The following is a 16,257-nucleotide window of genomic DNA, read 5'->3' on the forward strand; positions in this document are numbered from 1 at the left end:
ACGCAGGCCTTGTATTTCTAGTTTTTTGTCTGATTTTCTTATGCTCTTTGTCGAGTCTTAAGATCCTGCTTGCCCTGAATTATTTGATTTAACATGTGTACTTAAAATGTTAAAAAAAAAGGTTCAATTGGCTCTGAGCACTATAGGACTTAACATCTGAGGTCATCAGTCCCCTAGAACTTAGACCTACTTAAACCTAACTAACCTAAGGACATCACACACATCCACGCCCGAGGCAGGATTCGAACCTGCGACAGTAGCGGTCGCGAGGTTCAGCGCCTAGAACCGCTCGGCCACACTGGCTGGCACTTAAAATGTTCCCATATACTCTTTCCGTCTATTGACTTTGCTCATTTCATTAATGTTAACTGGTAATCCTTACCAATTTAGTGATTAATTCAGTTCTCATATAGCATTTTCCCAATTTAATTAAATTGGATGGCGACCCAGCAAAATTTTGTGCACACGAAACTTACAGAGTACTGCAGGGTTCCATATTGGCTTTCCAAATAACCATTGACCCATTAATAACCATTTACTTTAAAAAGGCAAATTTTGCTGGCGGAGGCGTATTTAACTTACTCGTATAACTTACTCGTACCTGACCTTTGAAAGTAAGCTGCCAAGCGAGAATAACCCATATCTAATTTTCTAATAGACTTCACGTTACAGCTACAAGCAAAGGTTTCTGAAAATGAAGGCTGATTTTGCGTCTATTCTCTGCTACAGGAAATAAGTGTTGTACCTTTGTGTTTTATTACGCTTCATATAAAGAACATGAAAGAGGGGGAACTGGGCGTTCTACTTATTGTAGCTGGAATGCTGCGCTGAAAACTATGCTAGCGGCGAACGATGCAAGGACTTTACAGGCGTCTGCTTTGGCGAGGTGACGGGAATCCCACAAATCCGTTTCGAGAAAAGACTGCTGCGGGAGAGACGCAGAAACGCGATGCGTTGACAGGTGTGGTTACAAACCCACATCTAGATTGTGAGAGTGTACAGAACCGTAAAGCAAACCAGAAATTCTATCCTTCTACTTGCCCCACCAATAATTACGTGGAAGTGATTGCCAACAACGTGTTCACGTTTGTAAGTTTTCTTCGTCCGTAAGAAACGACAGAACGCACCGTTTACCAAAGAACCGAACTTCACAAACCACGTGAGGTTAGATTGATGAGCTACGCAATGGGGAGCAATGGAGATTCATCGATCGGTCCGTCATGTAGTGTATCACCAACAGAAGAGGATGAATGTGTGGTTCCGAATACGAGCACACGTATTCATCGTGACAAACTTAATTATGGGGCAGTGGCCGTCTGCATCTGCTCCTATTTACTCTGAGATATCTTAACAGAAGTTCTGTAAGAAGTACAGCTCCACACAATTCGCGGTACGTACTTTCAGCATCACGGTTGTGCCCGTACTCTTTAGGTGACGAGGCGCGTGTTAGACGAAACATTTCCAAATCGGTGGAGAGGGAGTGGTGGTATTGTAGTCAGCTCACTCCACCACCTCATTTCTTTAGACTTTTTGCCTTTGGGGGACACATGGTAGATTGTACAACAGAGTTCCAACGACGTCAGGAAACATGGAGTAGAGTGCTTTAGAACGTTGCCGTATCACTACACCAGGTACACGTAATTCCTCATCTTTCGCTACGTGTGTGTTTATCGATGTATATTGCTTCCCGTGTCCGAAACATCGGAAACATGCTATGAAAAGACCTACTGTGAAGCGCATCAAACAAAATTTTGCTCACAAAATTGCTGAGGCATTTGTGGCCCCTTGTTGATGTATTGTCGGCTGGCTTTCGCCTCGGGATCCCCGTACAACGTATTGTTAACAATTATTCTGAAATTTCACCAGCAAGAGTGGTTTGCATTGTGAAAGATCCATCATTTGTCGTCCACCCACCAGCAATGGAGGGTTAACTTAGAGACTGCCAGCCATCTGTGCTGGCAAAGCGTCAGAAAAATCTTTCAATAAACATCCGCCGAACACCCCGAGATGAAAGCGGAGGTCATAATGTCCTCTTGTGAGCATTAGGTTGCCACCGTTTACAGCTTTTTTGGTTTCTTCTGTACCAGTGTCATGAATGTTTGAACCCCGGCCTTCTCCCCTGTAATATCATGTAGCTTGCCAGATTTCCTTTCTCCCTTTCTCCTTAGGGTTGACCACCCCCCCCCCCCCCAAACGAGGTAGCCCCTCAAGTCGTCTTCCCCCATAAATCTCCCATCTCCTCTCTTTCCGTTACCTCATAATTCCTACCCCTCTCTGTGTGTGTTCAGTTGTTTTGTTTAAACAGTTTCAGAATACTGTAGCTGTGCACCGTATTATTATTATTACTTTCATTATTATTTACTTACGAACAATTTCTATGTCAGCACTGGAGCATTGTTTGAACGCATGCGCAGCATTCGCCTCTGCAGGATACACTACGAGAGATGGCTGTCGGCTGTGACTGTACTTGGGGTGAGCAGAGATGCTGACTGGAGGTGTCAGTTGCCTGGTTTGAAGAAACTCCCAGCAAGTTTCGAGCGGTTCATCGCCCGCCCCCCCACCCCCTCACCCCACCCCACCCACCACCACCACCATCACTCCTCTACTGGCTAATTTGAACAACCTCTTGCCAAATTTCAACTTGTTCACCTCTTCCCACCAGCGCAATTTCTGTACATGTTTCAGCCTATGCATCTGTAACGATCTAGTTCAGATCAGCCAGTAGAGGAGTGGCAGTGGTGAAAGGGGATGCATCAATGGAAACTCGCAGAGAGCTTGTTCAAAGGACCTAATAGTGGAGTGGTGGTAGTGGGAGCGATGAACAGGTCGAAATCTGCAGGAAGTTTGTTCAAATGGGTCAGCTGGCACCTCTAGCCAGTGGCTTTGCTCAAAACAGTGAAAGTGGATACAGTCCAGCCAGACGCTGTTCAATTGCTTATGCCCTTCTCCAATGCTCATATGGAAATTGTTTATAAATAATGACAATAATAATAATAACAACAGGGCACACAGCCACAGCACCCCAAAATTCCTTAAATAATCACCTGACCGCATAAAGTACGGCATTATGGGCCGGGAGTCCCCCATTCGGGGAAGTTCAGTTGCCGAGGGCAACTACTTATTGCATGCGGCACCACACTGGGCGACTTAAGCGTCGCAGATGGGGATGAAATGATGATGAGGACAACACAACCTCAGTCCCTGAATGGAGAAAATCTCTTGCCCCAGCCGGTAATTGAACCCGGACCTGTTGGCTTGGCATTCCGCCGTACTGACCACTCAGCTAAGGGGGGCAGACAGATGTGGAGAAATTGTGGGGGAATAGGGAGGGGCAGATGGATAAATTGTGGGGGAACGAATGACACTGAGGCATGACCTTGAGGGGAAAGGAAAGGATAAATCTGGCAGCACTGTATGAAATCGTAGTGGAGATAGGTAAGGGCTCGGACCTGATGTAGACAGACACAAAACTATTCTGGGAGCATGAGTACTTTAGTACTCTTTCGACTGTAAATGTGATGCGAATTTATTTTCTTTTTCAGGCTGCGTTTCAAACTTTTGTTATGCAAGTGAACACGCAACTTATATTATACAGTTAACAGCTAAGAAGCAAGTCTTGTAAAGTATATACAAATCTAAATGTGATGTATTATTGGTGTAGGATTACAGAATGATTATCTGTCTTTTCTCTGTTGAAGTACTAGCACTGATCCATATCACGTATGGTGCTGCTTCCTCTGTTACGACAGTACTAGTAAGTGGCCAGACTCGGAAGAGGCATGGTGCTTGTTTTCCACAGGGGTATTACCCTTCCAAATATGGGTGCTGTGGGCATATGAGCACAATGATTTATGACCTGTCTTCCTTATCTCCCCTCCCCCCAAACCCTATTATTATTTCTCCCTCATTGCGATGGCTCCATGATGCATTGGAGCAGAAATCAGCAGACAAACTACCTGATATATCGGAGCAGGACCCATAGTTGTCCCCAGCCTTTGAGTTTCCCCTACCTCCAACGTCTGCACTACTTGTCAAGCTGCAGCTAAGTTGTCTCAAAGTGCTGCTAATCACGACTGCTTATCAGTTACCTGCCAGCATATCTAAATGTGTAAATATAGCCATACTACTGGATAATCACTGCAAAGTAATGATAGAAATTTAGAATCTTCAATGCAGTGCTATAGTGCTGTTTGCAGGGATGGAGTGGAAGCATCTACATTCTGCGATGGAATACATAAAGGGTCTGAAGACAGACTGTGACCCATCTCTTCCTCTTCCAGACGTCTACATTTTTTACAAGAAGGTGTCGATCCTCGACTGTATGAAGCTGCAACACAGAAGATAACTTCTGGCAACTCTTCACAGTGCATTTGTTTACATCTTTTAAGAGTTGTGAACTGGCGTTGCCTGTACAGTGCATTATGGATTTTGACAGACAGACTGAGTAGGTGCAACTCTATGTCAAAATACTCTGTGAGCTGTTTACATGGGCGTAGTGCACATGTGGAGGACTGAGATCGATGTATAAATTCATTTATTCAATGGCAGTACCAAATTCTGCTACTGTTAATTCCATTGGTATTAAATCCATAAAAGCACAGTTTTAGAGAGAATACCTAAATATACTGTTGCTGCTATCTGCAATACAGGGTGAATTTAAAACATAAAAAGCAGTTATTTGGAAAATATTGCAGTGAAGCTGATGTAGAAAAAAAAGAATGATAGTATTTTAACGATGGTGGTTTATTTTCCACAATGTATATTAACAATACACACAATCACACACCCACACATATTAAACTTTCAAACCTCTGTAGAAATAACACCACTGGTCAGAACGACGTCAAATTGCAACGGAATATTATCGGACAAAGAGGAAAATTTATGGCAGAAGAGAAATAAATAGTTAAAAAAATGTAGCAATAGATGGCGCTGTAAGCATCGTAATTTAATAGTGGTCGACTACAAACAACAAATGAATCACACAACAACGCCTAAGGCGTACGTTCGACACTAACCAAACTGTGCTACTCAGTGTACACGGGTGTACAAGTGTGAAACTGTTAGTTACGTAAGCCCATCCACCACGGCTGGGTCATGTCACATCGGATGGCAAAAATCGGTTTTTAATTTTCCTGAGGCTAAAAACCGCATAAAAAGCATCAATCAAAATGAAATCAGATTATTTATTTCCTTGTGACTGGAGCAAAACATGTTCAATATGCTGTCTACCGTTTTCTGCACCAAGTTGAAATGGAGAAACCGCATGTTCCACAACTGATCGAAGTGTTTCCGGGGCCACGTTCAGAGTGTGTTGAGCAATGCGTGTCTTCAGTGCAGCTAAGTTTGCAATCGGAACACTGAATACATCTTTCAGATAGCCCCACAGCCAGAAGTCACACGGGTTAAGATCAGGCGATCGAGACGGCCAGGCTGTAGGGAAATGGTGGCTCATAATTCTAGTATTTCCGAAATGGCGCTTCAGCAGCTGCTTAACTGGATTTGCAATGTGCGGAAGTGCGCCATCTTGCATAAAAATGATCCCATCCACACATCTCCGCTGTCGGAGAGATGGAATGATGTGGTTGCGCAAAAGACGCTCATAGCGCTTGCCAGTGGCGGTACAGGTAACAGGACCGGAAGCACCTGTCTCTTCGAAAAAGTGATGCCGTGAACCCGCGCCACACAGGGACCTCTCCAGGATGGAGTGATACTGGTTGATTTGCGTGTGTATTTTCCGTTGCCCATATTCGACAATTCCGTGTATTGATATATCCCGTCAGATGGAAGTGGGCTTCTCGTCTGTCCACTAAACCTTTCAAAGCCAATTATCGTCCACTTCCATGCGAGCAAGAAATTCTAAAGCAAAGGTCTCTCTTGCTGGCAGGTCAACAGGAAGCAACTCGTGCACATGGGTAATTTTGAATGGATAGCAAAGAAGGATATTTCGTAGGATTTTACGCTCCGTGGTCACTATTATGTCCAATGTTCGGGCAATTCTCCGTGCACTACACGTTTGTATGTATGACATGCATTCACTCCAAGGGATTGATGCACTGACCAACGTCTGTCGTGTATTGATGCTAAAATTGAAGCTATCAGTGATAGTCCCAAATGTCATTCTACATAAATTCAAATGATGATTGACAGTTTTGAAAGTCAAAATCTGAAAATTGAAACAATCAACAAACTTCTCCAGATCCTTTTTAGCTTGGTTAAACTGATCGCTAAAAGACTTAGGGCTATAAATGTTTGAGAAGAGAACAATATCAAAGGCGATTTCGCTAACATGAGTTTGGTAACAAAAATCAGTGAAACTGAACAAGTGCTAGAAGATGTAAAGAAAGTCCTTTCACACAGTTAGTCTGAGAGTGTATAAGTGGTATACTATCTCAAAGTCAATTTAGTGTGCAACAGAATTTTGACAAAAGGCAAAGGTATTGAGGTGCAAAACGCAATTCGGCAGAAATTAGGACTACTATGGTTAGGACATTTGGAATGAGATCTTCTCCGTAACGAATATTTCAACCTGTAACTGAAACATTTTAATAACTATCACATATATTCAATAAGATAAAGAGCCAGAGAGAAATAAGAAGGATATATTGTTACTAATTTAATTAACCATCACAGAGATACTGGGATATATTGAGCATATGAAATTAGCAGGGAACAACAGTACACGCTGTTTGCCGGCCGGAGTGACCGAGCGGTTCTAGGCGCTTCAGTCTGGAACCGTGTGACCGCCACGGTCGCAGTTTCGAATCCTGCCTCGGGCATGGATGTGTGTGATGTCCTTAGGCTAGTTAGGTTTAAGTAGTTCTAAGGTCTAGGGGACTGATGACCTCAGAAGTTGAGTTCCATAGTGGTCAGCGCCATTTGAACATGCTGTTTACACAACGTTTAAGTTTAACCAATCATGACATACAGGTTGGGAACAGACAATGGGTTTAGTGGATCTAATATTCTTAAAAATTCCGAACCTAGAAAATTACAAATGTATACTGCAATATTACTTCTGACTAACACACATACAAAAAGACAATATCCTGAATGGGAAAATAAAAACCCCAAACATTAGGAAATACAAAAATATTGTTCAACCTGTGCTTGCTAGTAGACATGAACCAGCACAGGAATCAACATTCAGTATAAAAAACGAGCAATAAATCACTGAAATATACATATTATGATGATCCCAATGAAATAACAGAAGAGTAACGACTGCTCACCACATCAGCCGCTGCTGGGATTACAACACACATTAATGAAATTATATCAACCAAGACAGAGCTTCGAGAAAGATGCATTATCAGAAAATAATAATTATGGAGATAACAATTCAAGAACTGCACAAATCTGTGTGCAAAACATTACCATACCGACATGCTGTAATACAAGGTATGGATGATTTATGGCAGACAGATCTTGCAGATATGAAGCAATATTCATGAGCAAATACAGGTTTCAATTGTATTTCTATGGTCATTGGTATGTACACAAAATTTTCTCTGGACTTACTTTTGAAAACAAAGTCAAATCAGTGTCCTGTAAATCTTCAGACTGATCACTGCAGTGAGTTTTATATTAGATATTTCAAGACGGTAATGCAACATTATGAAATACACCACTAATCAACATTCACCAACATGAAAGCAAGTATCTTGGAACATTTGAAAAAAATGATAAAAACCCATGTGAGGATGTGCTTTAATCTTCACATATCATACAAATGGAAGGTTATTATTCCATAAAGTAATTGGGTGGTATAGCTGAACTGTCAACAAATAATAAAAATTAAACCAACTGATGTTCATGATAAGAGTTTCTAAATCAGTAGACAACCACATTAAAATTGTGGATCCTTGCAAGCAGGAAATTTAATGTAGGTGATTTGGTATGTTTTTCGAAATATTCAAGGCTGCATTTGAGAAATCATGCCTACTGAACTGGCCAACAGAGATATTTACAGTTTTCAAAGTGCAACGAACAAAATCTAGAACTTACCTGTTAAAGGACAGCGGCAGTAGCGAAGTAACTTTTGCACAGAAGAATTACGGACAAGCAGGAACCAGACTTGTTTATTCCGGTGTGTGATGGGGTATAAGGTATTGTTCAATGGTTTGATTTTCCATCATGCAACAGCTGGTTGGATGCTTTTCATTACATCGGAGTTCATTCAAGAATGACCATGTCGATTGGACTTTAACCTCTATTCTTTTTTCTTTCTTTCGAAATTCATGTGTTATGCTCGTAAATGTTCCGGATTACACTGACTAAAAAAATAATTCCAAAGAAGAAAATAAGATGCAAAGGTGGACTCTAAGTTTATTCTGTGGGTTTTCTGTAACGTGTACAGGTATCTATCGTAGCGAAATATCGGCGCTTCAGAAAAGCCACAAACAACAAGAATTTGCACCACAGAGTGAAGCTGATGAATAATTTACAGACTTTTCAGTTTCTAGCGATAAACGCAAATTTATCGCCGAGAAAACATACAAAGCAAAAACACGGTCAAATCATTACCACTAACAGATTTCGAGCGCAAAATATTAGTGACATCTGCAGTGAATGAATTACGCAATTAAAAAGGGCTTAAAATATCTGTGAGCTTCGTCAGACGTGAAGGTGAGACACCGTTTAAGTCACCGAAAGCGTAATTTAACAGACGTTTCAGTTAGGTGAGCGAGTCAGAAACTGAATACGGGTTGGAGTGGCATCTTGTTGACCATTCCGGAAAGCTGTTGATTACCACCGAGGGCTTATTCTGGGCTCGTTCTGTTGTTGTGGGCACAACGTCAGCCGCCTCCCGGATCCAGGGAACGTTGCTCAGAGGCTTCATGGAAGCTGAGCTGCGCTGCCAGCAGCCGCTGCTTATTTCCTCTTGGCCCTCGCAGCGTGCTTCCCGAGAACTGCCGCACACTACCTTTGTCTCGCCTAGTTGAGCAGTTGGAGGAAATTCTGCTCAGAACAGATTCTCTTTTCATTTTACCGCGAATAGCACGTTTTCAGACTAATTTCTCGAGATATTTCTGACTTCTTTACTGCGCGAAAGGCACAGCATTTTTCAGTTAACCACTACACCATTAGCTTATGAACTACGACACACACACACACACACACACACACACACACACACACACACATATATATATATATATATATATATATATATATATATATATATATATATGGCGCGCTCTCGTGGTCGACGACAATGGTTATGTGATAAGTACGCTTGTAGATAGCACACTACATAGACAGTAACAAAAACAGGGGACTTGGCATAAAAGTGAGGTGGTACTGACTGATGAAACTTACGTAAGCACAAAAGCTGTATCAATTGGAGAATCGTGTTCCAGCTCTCTAAACCCGCCCCCTTTCACACAAATAACCGTGGTGTGGGACAGCAACTGTGCTGCTTACACGGTTTTGCATGTACATTAATTCTGTCCCCAATTAATTTTCAGCTCATTTATTTCTTTTATTGTCTTTATTCCACGAGCCCTTCCCCCGATACCTATAACTGCTGCAGTTTTACCATGTTAAATTTTATCTATTTTTGCGTTTCATATCAGCCATCGCTAGAAGCTATAGCCGCGTGGAGTAGCCGCGAAGCCGAGGGCGCGTCGCCACGGTTCGCGCGGCTTCCCCCTTCGGAATTCGAGTCCTCACTCGGGCATGGGTGTGTGTGTTGTCCTTAGCGCAAGTTAGTTTAAGTTAGATTAAGTAGTGTGTTAGCCTACGGACCGATGACCTCAGCAGTTTGGTGCCACAGGAACTTATTAACAGAAGCCATACCTGACTGATCCCCACACCATGACACGACGAGTAATAGTGCTGTGCTTATGAATAAAATTAGGAGAATAGGACCTCCCCCCAGGTCGGCGCCGTATTCGCCAATGGTGCTCATGTGGGCTAGTGCAGAGCCACGATTCATCACTGAGCACAAAGCGGCACCATTCATCAGAAGACCACGCTTCCTGGTCACGGCACCATTCCAAACGCAGACGTTTATGTTGTGGTGTTAACAGCAGTCAACGCATGGGATGGTAATTCCCTAGTCCAGTTGCTACTAGGCTCCAACCAATGGTGTGGGATGACAGAATGTTGTATGGAGTCCATTACTCATTCTTGGATGAAGGGACAGATGTGAAGGAGTTGATGACTTGATGGTTGCACGCCACGACGATCTTCCCTTGTGGTGGTCAGGTGTGACCGACCGGAACCTTGACGACGAGTATGCCTGCCCCCACGTTCCCATCCAGTTCGACAACAGGCAGTCGTCACATTCGAATGCCCCACAAATTGGATATTGCATGATTCGACCGTCTGGCCAAATGGAGAGCCACAATTAGGCCCCTTCCAAAAGCGAGCATTGTGGCGCAGTTGCTAGCACACTGGCCTCTGATTCGGGAGGACGTCGGTTCAAACCCGAGTCCGGTCATCCTGATTTAGGTTTTCCGTGATTTCCCTGAATCGCTTGAGGCGAATGCGGGGATAGTTCCTTTGAAAAGGGCACGGCCGACTTCCTTCCCCATCCTTTCCTAGTCCAATGGGACCGATGACCTCGCTGTTTGGTCCCCTCCCCCAAACCAACCAACCAACCCCTTCCAGATTTTGTCTTGAGCTGCTGAACGCGGTCTCTCACGAATACGCGGCATCTCCGTGTCTTCACAGAGACCACTCAACAGCTGACGCTGTTCACACTCCTTGTATACCCTACCAGGACTGGCAACAGCACTGAACACGAACGCACTCTGCTTGCCATGGAGAACTGCAGCTCTCAATCATTTACATAGCCGGCGATTGTGTGTACGAGTAGGAAATTATATTGATATCTGGCCATCTCTGTTGAGTTCTCCCTCTTTCTGTCAGGCAGTGTATACAAACAAAGTAATGGATAATCACGAAAGTTCCACAAAGGAGGTAGCTTAAAAAAATTCGCTCGATGAACGCTTGGATAATACTCGTCAGTCTGAAATATGTAAGGCTACAGATTTCAGACTGACGAGTATTATCCAAGCGTTCATCGAGCGAATTTTTTTAAGCTACCTCCTTTGTGGAACTTTCGTCATTATCCATTACTTTGTTTGTATACCAGGCAGGATAGCTGAAAAGAAAAAATAAGATCGAAAGAAGAGCGCGTTTCGTTAAAATTTCATTTAGCAATCACAAAAGCGCCACCAGGATGCTCTCCAAGTTCCAGTGGCAAACGCTACATGAGAGGCGGTCTGTATAAAATTCAAATGGTTCAAATGGCTCTAAGCACTATGGGACTTAACATCTGAGGTCATCCGTCCCCTAGACTTAGAACTACTTAAACCTAAGGACATCACACACATCCATGCCCGAGGTAGCATTCGAACCTGCGACCGCTCCAGCAGCGCGGTTCCGGACTGAAGCGCCTAGAATCGCTCGGTCACAGCGGCCGGCCCGTCTGTATCACGGTGCGGTTTACTGGTCAAACGTCCGAGAGGGTAATTCGTAGAGGAGTCAACCAATCAATATATTACGTATATCTCGAGAAAAGATCATGAACGCTAAATTAGAGAAATGCGAGTTCACACATAGGCTAACCGTCAATCGATCTCCCTGCGGGTGATTCGTGACTGGAAGAGGAAGGGGTGAAAATGATGTACGATACCGTGGCTTTTGGACTGTACAGGTTGTTTTAGTATCATGTTCTAAAAAATTGGGGAAAAATTCCGTACACCACAACAAGGAAAAAATGTCCAGTAAGCATGGGCTCTAAAATGCATACGTTAAGAGCTACGAGCACTCGTTCATCCTCGATACTGCGAAACACAGCTCTTCTACTGCAATCTCTTTGCTTTCCATATTTTGGGAGGACGCAGCATGGACCAAAACCCGAAAAATATGTTCAGTAAACATGGGCTCCAAAATGCATGCATTAAGAGCTACAAGCACTTGGTCCATCATATTTCGGGCTTGCAGCCGGATCACGTTGAGTGCGAGACTCGTACTCACCTGAAGATGGCTGCATGTTTGTTGGCCGAAATATCGTGCCAAGATGTCAACGTGATCCGGCTGCAAGCCCGAAATATGATGAACCAATCAATACGCCGGGAAAACTTCAAGATACACTACAAGCACTTGTTCACTACAACGAATTTGAAAAACTGTCCGTAACTCTAAGCGTATGCATTTTACAGCCCGTGCTTGCTGAACGTTACTTTCTTGTTTATGTGTAAGGAATCTGTCCCCAAATTTTTAAACATCATTTTGAAACACTGTATGGATGTAGAAATCTGTGAAAGATCGTTTGAAATCGCAAGGCCGATTTCGCCCCGCACTTTTTCCTAATTAGCGGATGTGCTCCACCTCTTACGTTAAACGCTATTCTTCCTTCCTTAACACGAAATTTTCCCTGTATTCTGCGATTCTCCATCATGTCGGCCTTATATTACTATTGTTCCTGCAAGGCTCTTAAATGTTAGTGCTCCTCAATTAGAACTCACACCACGTAAGGGATGGTTTGATAAGAAGGAAAAAAATATTTATTTCCTAAACACCCACCTTACTCCTGGCGTAGCCTCCTTTGACGAATGTTTACTTGGTCTACTGATCCTCCAGCTTTTTCATCCCATTGGAAAAATATGATCCGTCAAACTCTGCAAAATACTCGTTGACTGCGACTATAATTTCCTCATTTGATGAAAATATCTTCCCAGACAGCCAAAGTTCCAAATTAAGGAACCGGAAGAAATCAGCGAGGTCTAAGTAGGATGAGCAGGATGGATTAGGAACCATTTCAAAGACCAGCTCTTACACTTTCGCCATTGTTGTCGCCGATGTATGGGATGGTGCGTTATACTGGTGTTTCAGCACTTTTTGAGTGCTAATTATAGTGTTTTTTCAGCCAACGCATGTTTCAAGCGCTCGAAAAATGAATCATAATAGGGTCCAGTTATAGTTCTGCCTTTTTCATAGCAATCTATGACGATTATTCCCTGGGAACCTCCAAAAAACAGTGGCCATCAACTTGCCAGTTGTCAAAATGGTCGTTACCTTCTTCGGTACACTTTCACCAGCCTTTGGCCATTGTTTTTACTTCCGTTTTGATCTGGTGTGTAGTGGTGGATTCAGGTTCCATCAACAGTCACAAATCGGCGCAAAAAGTCTTGCGGATTGCGATTAAACATGCCAAACATTGTGTTAAAGTATTATGCCGGATGCGCTTTTGGTCGACAGTGAGTAATCACGGCACCCACCTCACAGACAACTTCTTCATAAGCGGTTCTCCGTGTAGGATATTATGGACTCGCTCAGTTGAGATGCCGACAGTCTCAGCAATCCCACGAATGTTTGTTCGGCGGTCTTACACTATTTCCTTTACGGTGACCTCAATTCGAAAGCAGGAGCGCGCTTTGTCTTCGGTGCTTGTCCGACCACGTTTAAGTTCATTAATTCAAAAGTAAATGGTCTTCATTCATGGTGCAGAATCCACGTGAACAGTTGTGTTTCGATTTGGGCAGGCAGTCCAAACTTTCAAACAAAAATGTTTAATAACAGCACGGAACTCGATTTTCTCCATTTGCAGTCGACACGCTGACCGATTCAGACGACTGTCAACAATGAACTGTACGCTGTACATAGTTGACATTCTGTGTACAATCCTTGGAATAGTCAAGCTTTCCAACCACAAAGTCTCAAAAACAAATTCCATCCTTTCACGGATATTTACCAAACTTATCAAACCACCCTCGCAAAAGGTTTTTACACCTCCAAATGTGGACATTCGGAGACCTTAGGTGTGGGATAAGAGCAGTGCTTGAGCTCAAGAACAGATTAAAAGCCCACGTAGACCCAAGACGAAGCATTCAGTGTCCTTGTGCTATCCGTAGCGTGGAAAGCTAATGCGGTCCGAGACCAGCAGGAAGAATTTTGAAGTCTGAGACGCAGGACGCCTGTTCTTCTGCACGCAGCGTTCGCGCCGCTGCTGCGCTGTGGCCGCTCGCGCCGCATATATAGGCGGGCGGCAACCGCGGGTGACCTCTGGGCTCGCCCGCTGCAATCCGGCTGGCGATTGCGTCACGCGCTGCGTCAGCGCCACGCCCGCCGCCGCGCCGCGCCGCGCCGCTCCAAGGAACATGCTCGGCTGACGCTGGCGCCTGCCAGCGCACGCGCAAAACACTGCCAGCGTGTCGCTGCCGGCCTCCTTCCTTTGTCTCCTTACAGCTCCAAATTTTTTTTTTTGAGTCATCAGTCTTCTGACTGGCTTGATGCGGCCCACCACGTGTTCCTCTCCTGTGCCAACCTCTTCATCTCTGTGCGGCACTTGCAACCAATGTCTTCAATTATTTGCTGGATGTATTGCAACCTCTATCTTCCTCTAGAGTTTTTACCCTCTACAGCTCCCTCTAGTACCATGAATGTCTTAACAGATGGCCTATCATCCTGGCCCCCTTCTTGTCACTGTTTTCCATATGTTTCTGTCCTCGCCGATTCTGCGGAGAACGCCCTCATTCCTTACCTTAGCAGTCCACCTATTTTTCAACATATTTCTGTAGTAACGCACCTCAAACGCTTCGATTCTCTTCTGTTCCGGTTTTCCCACAGTCAATCCTGATCTTAAGTTTCTCAATGTTCTCATTTCTGCTACTTCCCATTACTTTCTTCTTTCTTCATTTACTCTCAGTCTATATTCTTTACTCATTAGACTGTTTATTCCATTCAGCACATCCTGTAATTCTTCTTCTCTTTCACTCAGGATAGCAATGTTATCAGTGAATCGTATCAGTCCTATCATTTCACCTTGAATATTAATTCCACTCTTGAATCTTTCCACCACTGATTATTCGGTGTATAGATTGAAAGACTAGTTCCCTCTGTTACACCCTTTTTAATCCAAGCGCTTCTTGGTCTATCAGTCTTATTACTCTCTGTTGACTGTTGTTCTTATTGTATATTACGCATCTCTCCCTATATCTTACCCATATTTTCCTCAGAATTTGGAACATCTTGCACTGTTTGACATTGTCGAATACTTGATCTTTCCTTAGTCTTGCTTCCATTATCAATCGCAACATCAGTACTGCCTCTCTTTTACGTTTAGCTTTCCTAAAGCCAAACTGATAGTCATCTAACACATCCTCAATTTTCTTTTTCATTATTCTGTATATTATTCTAGTCAGAAACTCGGATGCATGAGCTGTTAAGCTGATTGGGCGATAATTCTTGCACTTGTCAGCTCTTGCAGTCTTCGGAATTATGTCGATGATATTTTTCCGTAAGTCAGATGGCATATTGCCAGACTCATACATTCTAGACACCAACGTGAATACTCGTTTTGTTGCCACTGCTCCAAGTGATTTTAGAAATTCGAATGGAATGTTATCTATTCCTTCTATCTTATTTGATCTTAAATCTTACGAAGCTCTTTTAAATTCTGATTCTGTTACAGGATCCCCTATCTCTTCTACATCGACCCCTGTTTCTTCTTCTGTCACATCAGACAAATCTTCCCCCTGAAACAGGCCTTCACTGTACTCTTTCCACCTTTACGCTCTCTCCTGAGCATTTAACAGTTCCCAAACCAAATGTCATCGTCGTTTGTGAGCAGCTGCATCCACTAAGATTATACACTGATAGACAGACAAATGACTACCTCAACAGTCTATAAAATTTGATGCTGATTGGGGTATTAACTCTAAAGCAGTACAGGCGGGAAAATGTTCCGTTACTCCTAAACTATCGTAAACTTCACTATTCTTAATTTTATTCAAAGGAAGTCACTGTTTATTGGTTATGCACTAGTTAATTAGAGTTACTAGATGTCCAGTGGTACGTTACGTAAAGAATAAGTACACAATCGTCTCTTTTATACCCTTAAACGACAAATTTTCTAATGAAAATGTTAAGGGAAAAGAAGTCATAATTTATGCTATGCATTAGTTAAAGTTATTGTAATTATTATGACTCCAAGAGTCTGAATGAGTACAGAGTCTTTGTGTGATATCGTCCAAATATCGCTGCAGCACACCAAAGTCGGCAATGCACATCGATACCACAAACATTAGCGTTGTCTCGTTGCAATCCGCAACGACGAATGGGAATGGCTGAAGAAGACACGCCCTCTTTCAGCACAGTAATGCCCTTACACGGAGGTCAGCATAGAACCGGGTTTGGAAGCAGTCGGCTCAGTTTGTGACCTCAGCTGAAGCAGTCCACATCATCGATTAGGACTAAAGAATTATTCAGGTCTCATATTGAAAATGTACTTTTGTAAATGTT

This window comes from Schistocerca serialis, chromosome 6 (genome assembly GCF_023864345.2).
Source record: "Schistocerca serialis cubense isolate TAMUIC-IGC-003099 chromosome 6, iqSchSeri2.2, whole genome shotgun sequence".
Lineage (NCBI taxonomy): Eukaryota > Metazoa > Arthropoda > Insecta > Orthoptera > Acrididae > Schistocerca > Schistocerca serialis.